This window comes from Mus caroli, unplaced genomic scaffold, assembly GCF_978045245.1.
Source record: "Mus caroli unplaced genomic scaffold, Mus_caroli_1 scaffold_7, whole genome shotgun sequence".
NCBI lineage: Eukaryota > Metazoa > Chordata > Mammalia > Rodentia > Muridae > Mus > Mus caroli.
The window spans coordinates 39,478,946-39,488,131 of record NW_028227262.1 but is presented as its reverse complement, the minus strand read 5'-3'; the positions used below and the strand labels follow the sequence as shown (position 1 = coordinate 39,488,131).

Here is a 9,186-nt window from a genome sequence, read left to right as displayed (position 1 = left end):
TTCTACCAAGCAATTCAACAGCAGAACCAAAGAACAAAACACTCATTCAACAAAGACAAGACATCAGCACCCAGAATTCAATCTTCACAAATACAGATGCTGACATACTAGCATAAAAAGACAACAAACAACATCCAGGACAGTAGGGTTCCTTTAGAGCACAGCAACTGTACCACAGCAGGTACCAAGTACTGCAACAGAGCTGAAGCACAAGACAAAGACCTTAAAATAGCCTCAGAAATCATGCCATGGATCATTAAAGAGGAAAAAGATATACCCTTAAAGAAATCTATAGGCTTCCTCTTTCCAGACAGCGCCGAGCCATGAACATCTTTCGGGAAAACTGGCACAAGCCCCACAAGACTGGAGGTAAGAGAAAACCCTACCACAAGAAGCAGAAGTGTGAGCTGGAACAGCCTGCTGCCAACATTAACATTGGACTTCAATGCTTACACATAGTCCAACTTTGAGGAGGCAATAAAAGTACTGTGCCCTGAGGTTGAATGTGGGGAACTTTTTCTGGGGCTCTGATTGTTGTACTCACAAAACAAGAATCTTTGATGTTATCTACAGTGCATTCAATAATGAGCTTGTCTGCAATAAGATGCTGGTGAAGAACGACATTGTGCTTATTGCCAGCACACTGTACAGACAGTGGTTCAAGTCCCATTGTGCACTGCCCCTGGGCCGCAAGAAGGGGGCCAAGCTGACTCCTGAGGAAGAAGAGATTTTGAACAACAACAACAAAAAAAACGATCAAAGAAAATTCAAAAGAAATCTGACGAAAGGAAGAAGAATGCCAAAAATCAGCAGTCTTCTGGAGGAGCAGTTCCAGCAGGGCAAGCTTTTTGTCTACATTGCTGCAAGACCAGTCCGGTGTGACAGAGCAGATGGCCATGTGCTCAAAGCCAAGGAGGTCTACTGCAGAAGATCAAAGCTTGGAAAGGCAAATAAGTCTCATTCATAGTGTAATAAAGGTGTTTGCTGTTCTATATGCAAACACACAAACAAACAAACACAAAACAAAGCAAAACAACAAAAATCTATGAAAATAGAAACAGGAGAAGGAAATGAATAAAAGAGTTCAAGACCTGAAAATGGAAATAGAATAAATAAAAAGCTCAACCTGAGGGAAACCTGGAAAAGAAAAATTTTAAAGTTGTGCAGGAACCTCAGAAGCCAGCCCCACCAACAGAATATAAGATATGGAAGAAAGAATATCAGGATTTAAGACATGTTAGAAGAAATGGATACCTTGTTCAAAGAAAAGTGAAATATGAAAAACAGTCCTGGCACAAGACATTCAAGAAATGTGGGGCACTCTAGAAAGACCACATTTCTAGGCTGTAGTCAAGACTATACATTCCTCTCTACAAACTGATACCAAGGCCCCACTGCTGGAGATCTACACAACTTATTGGAGAAGTTGAGCCTATTGCCTACATAGCACCCTTACCCCTATGTTCTTGTGACTTTGCTATAGGAAGGTATTCTGTAGGCCACTAAAGGAAAAACAAAAACAAAAACACCAAGCCAGCCACAAACCCTTTCAGCAACAGTGGTATCTGCAAAATATATGCCAGTGAAGTGGTACACAAAGCTTGTGAGAGAAGCCAGTCATTATCTTCTTTGAGTTAAGTCCCATTCTACATGATGGAATCTGTACCTGACACTGTTAGTGTAACCAAGAACCTAAGACCACATAGCCCCAGGACCCAGGACCTCAGGTAAAACCACATACTGCTGGTCTAAAAAACAAACAAACAAAAAAACCAATCAACCACATAGCAATAAAATGACCCCGAATGACATCCTTGCTCAGCCACCATCAGAAAAGCTTTCTCCTGCGAAAGGGAACAGGTACAGTTACAGACTGACATAATGCAGAGTGAGAGACCTTGGAACATTCAGTCCTACATGGGATTTCTCCATCAAATTCTTCCCCTCAGGTACTAGAGAACCCTGTAAAAGAGAAGGCAAAAGGAGTGTAAGAGCCAGAGAGGATGGAGGATACTGAGAAAGCAAGGCCCTTTAAATCAACAGGAATGATTCATAAAGAACATGCAGAGACTGAAGTAGCATGCACAAGTCTTGCCCCCCCCCCCCGCCCCCCGCCCCGTCCACCCTAGATGGGGCCCTAGAGCTGAAAAGAGATGTGGACACATGCCGTAATCCCTAACGCTGAAGCAACCTCCAAGCTGATACCACTTGCAAATGTGAATTTGATTTTTTTTCTCAAGGGAGTCTCACTGGAAAAAAATTATTCTTTGAAAAAATAATTTTATTTGTTTACATTTCAAATATTATACCCGTTCCCGGTCTCTTCTCCACCCCACCCCCTCCCCTTTGCTTCTAAGAGGGTGTTCCCCTACCCACCCACCCACTTGCACCTCACCCCTCTAGTATCTTCCTTCTCTGGGCCATCAAGCCTCCATAGGACCAAGTGCCTTCCCTCCCACTGATGTCAGATGAGGCAGTCCTCTGCTATATGTGTAGTGGGAGTCATGGACTGACTCGTGTATACTCTTTGGTTGGTGGTTTGGAAAACCACTATTAAGTGTAGGCTGCATGACCAGCAGTAGATGACCAAAAGAAAACAATCTCAGTGGTTTCTTTGAAGGTTCCTTGTCTCACAATATCGTGTCAGGTCTTTCCCTTTGTAAGACATTTTATAAAATTATTTTGTTTTAATTAAAGATACATACATATATTCTCTTCTTTCCCTCCTTTTCCCTGCATGTCTTTTGCATGTGTGTTTCAACTTCCAGTTTAATGTTTTCATAGGATTCCTGAACATGAGGTGTTGGGTTCTGCTTCTTGTACCTTCTCTCAGTTTCTTTTCCTCCTGTTTGTTTGTTTTGACAAATTATATTGTATTAGTTTTTGTTTTGTCTCACTACATTGTATTTTATTTTATTATTATCTTTTAAAAGCCTGTCTGTTTTCTAACGAGACAGAAATGGAGTAGATATGGATGGGACACAAGATGGGGATGAACTTGGAGGAGTAGAGGGAGGAGAAGAATAAGCAGGGTAGATGATATGGGAAAGAACTATTTTCAAAAACCAAAACAAAATGAAGAAAATACCTAATAAAAAATTAAACAAAACAAAACAAACAAAAACCAAATCAACAATGGGAAATTACTTCATATAGATCTAGAGTTTGAAAATTCTGAGATCAAGACCCTGGCAGGTTTCCTGTCTGGGAAGGTCACACTTCCTGGTGTATAGATGGTTACTTCCCATTTTCTTCCTATGGAAGAATAGCCTAGCTAGTTTTCTGGGGTCTCTTTTGTAAGGACATAAATGAAGACAAATTGACATTCATGACCTAATAAATTACACAAGTACTACATCTTAAATAAATGGAAGGCTTGAGTCACAGCACATGAATTTAGGGGTAGTATTTAGTCCTTTGCAAATGGCCTTTCACTTACTATTTCATCGTGTGGCTTCTGTGAGCTATTCAGAATGGATGTCATATCTAATTCATCTTGAAAATCTCTTGCTTATTCCAAGCTACTTTCTCTGTCTCTAGTGGAATATTAAATAGCACACAAATACTGAAATGCTTATTTGATTTAATATAATAGTCTGTTTAGGAACCACATATTTTAAGTTCTAAAATAGAACTACCATATGATCTATAACAATTCCACACTTGGATATGTATCCAAAATAATTTAAATAAGATTTTTTGAGATGTATTGGTGCCATACTCAAAACAGCCTTGTACAAAATATCCAAGATATGGTATGATCCAATGCTCATCAACAAATGGATGCGTGAGAAACATATATGTGATAGTAAGTTGTTTTTTGTTATTGTTTTCAATTTGACTCAAGTCTTCCCCCCTGGGAAGAGGGGACTTCAATTGGGGAAAGATGTCCACCAGATTGTCCTGTAGGCATGTTTGTGTGGCGGGAATTTTATTAATTAATGATTAATATGGGAGAACCCACCCTACTGTGGGCAGTGACATCCCTGCACAGGTGGCTCTGGGTTGTATAGAGAAACAAATTGAGCAGGCTATTGCAGATAAAGCCCACAAGGATCATGAATACATGATCTCTGCTTCAGTTCCAGCTTCCTACCTTCCTTCCTTCCTTCCTACTTCCAGGTTCCTACCCTGCTTGATTTCACTCAATTAGGGACTGAAATTGGGAAATATAAGCCAAATAAATCCTTTCTTCCACAAATTGCTTTTTCTCCTGGTCTTTACTACAGCATTATAAAGCAAACCAGAACAGTATAAATATACATACAATGCAATATTATTTTATACAACCTTAAAAATGAGGAAATGTGCATGGTAAATTTAGAAGACATTAAGACATTTAAACAAGCAGTAGTCACAGGACATATACTATACAATTCTATGTATAAGAGGAAGGCAAAAATGATCAAATTTATAGAAACGTAGTTACCAGGAAATAGAGAAAGACAAAGGGGCCATTGGTCCTCAATAAGTATAAAGTTTCTCTTATTGAGGAAAAAATGTTTTAACAAGATATGTGTCACTGAGCTACTACAATTATCAACATGGTAGTTTGGATTGGATGGGAAAGGGGTTACTGTGTCAAAAGCCCTTGGGGCTGAGGAGATAGATGAATCAGTAGATAAAGTATTGTTTGGAAAATGTGAGGATGGGAGTTTAGATCCCTGACATTCACATGAAAAGCTGGACATTGTATTGCATTGGGAGAAGGAGAAAGGTAGATCCCTGGGGCTTGATAGCCAGGCAGCATAGCTGAACCAGTGACTCTTCAGGTTTATAAATCAAGATGGGTAGTGGTTGAGGGAGACACCTAATGTCAACCTCTGGCCTCCACTTCACGTGTGCACATGTGCATCTGCAGGCACAAGTGAACATACTGCACGAACATGTGCCTACAATAAACACACAGCACTACACACACACACACAAATGTTCTTGCTGAAACAAATATACAGTAATAGCAACCTACATAATTACCTACGTAATATAACGTGAAGATACCTTGAAAGTGAAGATACTCGTACTTTACTTGTGCTGATGGTATCATTGGTGTGCACCCATATCCAAATGCAATATAATATATATTAAATTTATGCATCTTTTGTACATTAGTTAACTGTTTTCTCAGACATGGTTTTACAATGTAGAGGTATGTGTCAACATGTGTAGTGCAAAATAAATTTTAAGTTAAAAATTGTTTTGTGAGGATGAGTATTTTGCCTGCATGCATTATATGTACTGCCTGGTACCATGGAGTCCAGAAGAAAACACAGGATACCCTAAAAAATGAATGGGTTACGAATGATTGTAAGCCCCCATGTGGAGGCTAGGAATTAAAACTGAGTATTTTGTAAGAGCAGCCTGTGCTCTTAACTGCCGATCCATCTTTCTAGCACCCTCCCAAATAACTTTTAAGAGAAGCTCAGTTTTATATAGATAGTATTTTCTTGAGAGGAAAAAAAAATTCAGCATTTTTTTCTTGTTTCTCCTTCACTTGGATTTCCATGACTCAAATATACTGTAATCCCTAGAGAACATCTGGCTGTTTCATATATTTAACTCTGATCCTTGTTGCTTCTTTGGGGACCAGGATGCACATGTCTCCCCCACCCTGTTGTGTGTGCTTTTCCCTGCCTGCATCTGTGTACTTTGGGACTCAGATCAAATGAGGCATTTTCTTTTTTTTTTTTTTTAATTTTTAATATTTTTATCACATATTTTCCTCAATTACATTTCCAATGCTATCCCAAAAGTCCCCCACAGCGCCCCCCACTTCCCTACCCACCCATTCCCATTCTTTTGGCCCTGGCATTCCCCTATATTGGGGCATATAAAGTTTGCAAGTCCAATGGGCCTCTCTTTCCATTGATGGCCGACTAGGCCATCTTTCGATACATATGCCGCTAGAGACAAGAGCTCCGGGGTTCGGGTTAGTACATCATGTTGTTCCAACAATAGGGTTGCAGATCCCTTTAGCTCCTTGGTTACTTTCTCTAGCTTCTCCATTGGGAGCCCTGTGATACATCCAATAGCTGACTGTGAACATCCACTCCTGTGTTTGCTAGGCCCCGGCATCATCTCACAAGAGACAGCTATATTTGGGTCCTTTCAGCAAAATCTTGCTAGTGTATGCAATGGTGTCAGTGTTTAGAAGCTGATTATGGGATGGATCCCTGGATACAGCAGTCTCTAAATGGTCCATCCTTTCATCACATCTACGAACTTTGTCTCTGTAACTCCTTCCCTGGGTGTTTTGTTCCCAATTCTAAGAAGGTGCACAGTGTCCACACTTTGGTCTTCATTCTTCTTGAGTTTCATGCGTTTAGCAAATTGTATCTTATATCTTGGGTATCCTAAGTTTTGGGCTAATATCCACTTATCAGTGAATACATATTGTGTGAGTTCTTTTGTGATTGTGTTACTTCACTCAAGATGATGCCCTCCAGGTCCATCCATTTGGCTAGGAATTTCATAAATTCATTCTTTTTAATAGCTGAGTAGTACTCCATTGTGTAAATGTACCATAATTTCTGTATCCATTCCTCTGTTGAGGGGCATCTGGGTTCTTTCCAGCTTCTGGCTATTATAAATAGGGCTGCTATGAACATAGTGGAGCATGTGTCCTTTTTACCGGTTGGGACATCTTCTGGATATATGCCCAGGAGAGGTATTGCTGGATCCTCCGGTAGTACTATGTCCAATTTTCTGAGGAACCGCCAGACTGATTTCCAGAGTGGTTGTACAAGCTTGCAATCCCACCAACAATGGAGGAGTGTTCCTCTTTCTCCACATCCTCGCCAGCATCTGCTGTCACCTGAATTTTTGATCTTAGCCATTCTGACTGGTGTGAGGTGGAATCTCAGGGTTGTTTTGATTTGCATTTCCCTGATGATTAAGGATGTTGAACATTTTTTCAGGTGCTTCTCTGCCATTCGGTATTCCTCAGGTGAGAATTCTTTGTTCAGTTCTGAGCCCCATTTTTTAATGGGGTTATTTGACTTTCTGGAGTCCACCTTCTTGAGTTCTTTATATATATTGTATATTAGTCCCTTATCTGATTTAGGATAGGTGAAGATCCTTTCCCAATCTGTTGGTGGTTTTTTTGTCTTATTGATGGTGTCTTTAGCCTTGCAGAAGCTTTGTAGTTTCATGAGGTCCCACTTGTCAATTCTCGATCTTACAGCACAAGCCATTACTGTTCTATTCAGGAATTTTTCCCCTGTGCCCATATCTTCAAGGCTTTTCCCCACTTTCTCCTCTATAAGTTTCAGTGTCTCTGGTTTTATGTGAAGTTCCTTGATCCACTTAGACTTGACCTTAGTACAAGGAGATAGGAATGGATCGATTCGCATTCTTCTACATGTTAACAACCAGTTGTGCCAGCACCATTTGTTGAAAATGCTGTCTTTCTTCCACTGGATGTTTTTAGCTCCCTTGTCGAAGATCAAGTGACCGTAGGTGTGTGGGTTCATTTCTGGGTCTTCAATTCTATTTCATTGGTCTACTTGTCTGTCTCTATACCAGTACCATGCAGTTTTTTTAAAATCACAATTGCTCTGTAGTACAGCTTTAGGTCAGTCATGGTGATTCCACCAGAGGTTCTTTTATTTTTGAGAAGAGTTTTTGCTATCATAGGTTTTTTGTTATTCCAGGTGAATTGGCAAATTGCCCTTCCTAACTCAGGGAAAAATTGAGTTAGAATTTTGATGGGGGTTGTATTGAATCTGTAGATTGCTTTTGGCAAGATAGCCATTTTTACTATATTGATCCTGCCAATCCATGAGCATGGGAGATTTTTCCATCTTCTGAGATCTTCTTCAATTTCTTTCTTCAGAGACTTGAAGTTCTTATCAAACAGATCTTTCACTTCCTAGGTTAGAGTCACGCCAAGGTATTTTATATTATTTGTGACTATTGAGAAGGGTGTTGTTTCCCTAATTTCTTTCTCAGCCTGTTTATCCTTTGTGTACAGAAAGGCCATTGACTTGTTTGAGTTCATTTTATATCCAGCTACTTCACTGAAACTGTTTATCAGGCTTAGGAGTTCTCTGGTGGAATTTTTAGGGTCACTTATATATACTATCATATCATCTGCAAAGAGTGATATTTTGACTTCATCTTTTCCAATTTGTATCCCTTTGATCTCCTTTTGTTGTCGAATTGCTCTGGCTAGGACTTCAAGTACAATGTTGAATAGGTATGGAGAAAGTGGACAGCCTTGTCTAGTCCCTGATTTTAGAGGGATTGCTTCAAGCTTCTCACCATTTACTTTGATGTTGGCTACTGGTTTGCTGTAGATTGCTTTTATCATGTTTAGGTATGGGCCTTGAATTCCTGATCTTTCCAAGACTTTTATCATGAATGGGTGTTGGATCTTGTCAAATGCTTTTTCCGCATCTAACGAGATGACCATGTGGTTTTTGTCTTTGAGTTTGTTTATATACTGGATTACGTTGATGGATTTCCGTATATTGAACCATCCCTGCATCCCTGGGATGAAACCTACTTGGTCAGGATGGATGATTGTTTTGATGTGTTCTTGGATTCGGTTAGCAAGAACTTTATTGAGGATTTTTGCATCAATATTCATAAGGGATATTGGTCTGAAGTTTTCTATCTTTGTTGGGTCTTTTTGTGGTTTAGGTATCAGAGTAATTGTGGCTTCATAGAATGAGTTGGGTAAAGTACCTTCTGTTTCTATTTTGTGGAATAGTTTGTGAAGAACTGGGATTAGATCTTCTTTGAAGGTCTGATAGAACTCTGCACTAAACCCATCTGGTCCTGGGCTTTTTTTAGTTGGGAGACTATTAATGACTGCTTCTATTTCTTTGGGGGATATAGGGCTGTTTAGATCATTAACCTGATCTTGATTCAACTTTGGTACCTGGTATCTGTCTAGGAACTTCTCCATTTCATCCAGGTTCTCCAGTTTTGTTGAGTATAGCCTTTGGTAGAAGGATCTGATGGTGTTTTGGATGTCTTCAGGATCTGTTGTTATGTCTCCTTTTTCATTTCTGATTTTGTTAATTAGGATGCTTTCCCTGTGCCCTCTAGTGAGTCTGGCTAAGGGTTTATCTATCTTGATGATTTTCTCAAATAACCAGCTCCTTGATTGGTTGATTCTTTGAATAGTTTTTCTTGTTTCCACTTGGTTGAATTCGCCCCTGAGTTTGATTATTTCCTGCC

At 39.7% G+C, this 9,186-nt stretch overlaps 1 pseudogene; it reads left to right on the top strand.

Annotated features, from left to right (window-relative positions):
- The first annotated feature begins 323 nt into the window (after positions 1-323).
- Positions 324-967, top strand: LOC110295741 (small ribosomal subunit protein eS8 pseudogene; annotated as a pseudogene).
- The last annotated feature ends 8,219 nt before the right edge of the window (positions 968-9,186 follow it).